General features: G+C 42.0%; 1 non-coding gene across 1 annotated transcript; it reads left to right on the forward strand.

Annotated features, from left to right (window-relative positions):
* The first annotated feature begins 2,922 nt into the window (after window positions 1–2,922).
* trnas-uga (transfer RNA serine (anticodon UGA)) lies at window positions 2,923–3,004 on the forward strand. The gene has a single exon. It is a non-coding gene; the product is annotated as a tRNA-Ser (tRNA).
* The last annotated feature ends 209 nt before the right edge of the window (window positions 3,005–3,213 follow it).

Consider the following 3,213-nt stretch of genomic DNA (forward strand, 5'->3'; position numbering starts at 1 on the left):
AAACTCTAATACATATTGTTTATTACACATTGTTTAAAAGAGACCTTATGTATTTTGTACTTCTAGATATCAGAATTAACTATACCCGATACCGTGACGCAGGAGTCTCATCGCTCCCATGAGGAGCAGATGTACTGGAGTGGGAGTGATCACCTATGGAGAGCAGATCTATGTTGTATGGACAATACGCACACACTTACACCTAGTATATAACACACAATAACACGGACCTCAATCAGATTCACATACATACGGTTACAACCCCAGGTCAGTTGTTTTGTTTGCATGTCCTCTGTTTCAGGTTATCTGTCTAGTCGGCCACTGTCTCCATCCATGCACCATGCCAGTGACTGTGAGCCGCACCAGTGTCCTCTAAGAAGTAAATATCTCCTTTTTGTCTGCTCTTGTCGAGACTGCAGAATTTACCAGAGGATTGGTAGTTCCCAGATGTAAGGTGACTGTAATTAATGTAACTTCTACTCCAAAGTAACACATTCAGAAGAATCTCTCTTTACTGCATTTGTAGGTGGGTAGAAGAGTAGAAGTGACCCTATGACCAACATGCGGACAGACATCCCCACGGTGCTCAACCCACGAAGCAGCTATTGCATTGAGGTGGCAACACACTCTCTCACCAACACACACACACACACACACTCTCACTCACTGAGGCGATGATGATGATGAGGATGATGATGGGGCAGTATTTTGTCACATAAAACTGTCTCACAAAATGGACTGTATATAGGTGTATACAGGCACCATAAAGGAAGACAACAGACAACAGATAGTGGTTACACTGTCACACTTTTGTGGAAATTTACTTTGCCTCGCTTTACTTTGCTTTGTGTTTCTATAGTCACAGCATAACAGTCCATAGATAGGCGAGAGAGCCAAGGACATCAGCGGCTCACATGCTGTTCTACCCATAGAGATAGAAGAAGACTGTTCTAACCGTAGAGATAGAAGACGGCACCTGCGCTCAGGCTCACCAAAACATAAAGTTCAGATACCTTGTAGGAGCTGTTTTTTCTCTTTTCTTTCTTTTCTTCTCTGTGTATAAGGGGAGGGGGACTTGTACTGCGAGTCAGTTCTTTTTCTCTGTTATACAGGGGACAGAACTCAATAAACCTTTTACTACTCAATGCATAAGGCTGTCTGTGTTTGATGTGCTCTCATTTTTCCAGCACAATTTGGCATTGTCGGCAGGATGAGCAGCTCCACCGCCGAGGAGGGAAAATCAACACTTCACTGAGGACGCTCCTTGGCAAGGCTGAGCTGGGAAGGAACACCCAGTCGGGGAAAAGTACCGCCAGAGTGAAGGTGTTTTCCCTCATCTTGCGGTGCCTGCCTCATCTTCAAAAAGAACCATGAGTGGGAGAGTGCAGTGATTGTGTAAGTACACAGACGTTTATATTCCCTCTGTGTGGCTGTTCGGGAGTTCTCCTCTGGCATATGAATATTTCAGATGTACTTGAAATAGCTTATTAAATTAAAGTGAAACAATAGCCTGCTGATAGTGTGGCCTCCCTAGTATCTCGACTCCGCTCCACCATTCTATGAGTACATGACAAAGCCCTTTTGTAAGTCGCTCTGGATAAGAGCATCTGGGAAATGCCGTAAATGTAAATGTATATGTAACAAGTACATCTCAGGACTTGACATTCAAGTCCCGAGACAAGTCACAAGTGAATACGTACAATCCAAAGTCAAGATGGACAGTTACCAAGTACTACCCTTCAAGGCATTGTCAAATCACCACATTTAATGTCATTACAATATTTGACACCAGCAAAGCATTTGATGTAGTTTATGAAATTGACTAAATCTTTCCATGCTCTTCAGTCTTGGCGTTAATGGTATGCATTTTTTTTCATGTCTACTTAGAGATAACGTCACCACTGGGCATCAAATTCTCTCCCAGGTGCTTTATCAAACTATTGATCCACAATGTGCTAGTGTCTTGATTCATCTATGTAGAAAAATTAAGAGCAACTGTGGGTGTAGGATTCAATGTTTTCATTCCTAAAAAGGGTGCCAAGTCACCAGCTGTTGGGAAATCAAGCCAAGGATTTCTGCCTGAGAGGCAGAGATACTATCTACTATACTAACAAGGACAGATGCATGTGTGTTAGAAGAAACTGACTGAGATGTACTCATCCCACAGGTTTTGAAGTATTTTGGATCAATGTGCCTACAACAGAAAGGTTTTTAAACACATTCTGATGATGTTGACCCAGTCTTCATTGTCCTCTTTCAAGAATGTCAGTGTGCTGGCTTGTGATTTGTATTTCTTTTTGAATTCTTGTAAAAATGCAAAATATTCAAAGCATTTTGGTGCTCTCTGTGTGATAAACACGAGAATGGTCTGAACTTTGAGTTATATCATATGTAGCATTTTTAGCGAATTTGGCTTTGACTCTGTTTGCAATATGTCTGATTATTCTATTGCAAATTAATGTACTGAGCTACACTGTCTAGTCAACACTGAACTTAGGTCAGCGATGTCCTGCACTACTCTATTTCCAATGTGCAAGTTTCAACTTTGTTGACTTACATTTTTGCTGACATGTACTAACAGCATTCCAGTGAATGGTTTACATTTTTAAAAACAAAAGGAGTGTTCATGCAAAAATGCTTAGCCACCTTGAGCCATCCCACGTCTTCACGTGGGAAACCTTGGAGGCCATGTTAGTGTTTTAAGTAGTGCATCAGTCTAATACTTTGACAAGCTTTTGGGCACCTGTTCACCTGGAATTGACATTAGTCTGCTAAAATAGTGAGTAGACCATTCGGGAGATTACTATCTTTGAATTTGCATCTCAGGCCATTTGTAGTCCTGAATCAATGACATATGGGGACTCATAATTGAGCTTGAAGAAGTCCTAAGACTTAACCCCAAAGTGCCCAAAGCATGTAGAAGCTGCGATGGCCGAGAGGTTAAGGCGTTGGACTTGAAATCCAATGGGGGTTCCCCGCGCAGGTTCGACTCCTCCTTGCAGCGTGATGGAATCAGATGTTTCTCTCCTGATGGCTTTGCTGGAAGAATAAATTCACAGTGTCATGTAGTTCTCCTTTTGCATATGCTTGCCATTCCGTTTGCAACTTTGTGCCAGTGAAACTGTAGGAGTCCTAGGAATTGAAGCAGAAATAGCTGCTTTGTCGATAAGTTGTGATGACCCAGGGATTAATGTGTTGGTGTCAAGCTCCAAT

Source organism: Electrophorus electricus, chromosome 15 (assembly GCF_041902795.1).
Source record: "Electrophorus electricus isolate QZ-2024a chromosome 15, ASM4190279v1, whole genome shotgun sequence".
In the NCBI taxonomy this organism is placed as follows: Eukaryota; Metazoa; Chordata; class Actinopteri; order Gymnotiformes; family Gymnotidae; genus Electrophorus; species Electrophorus electricus.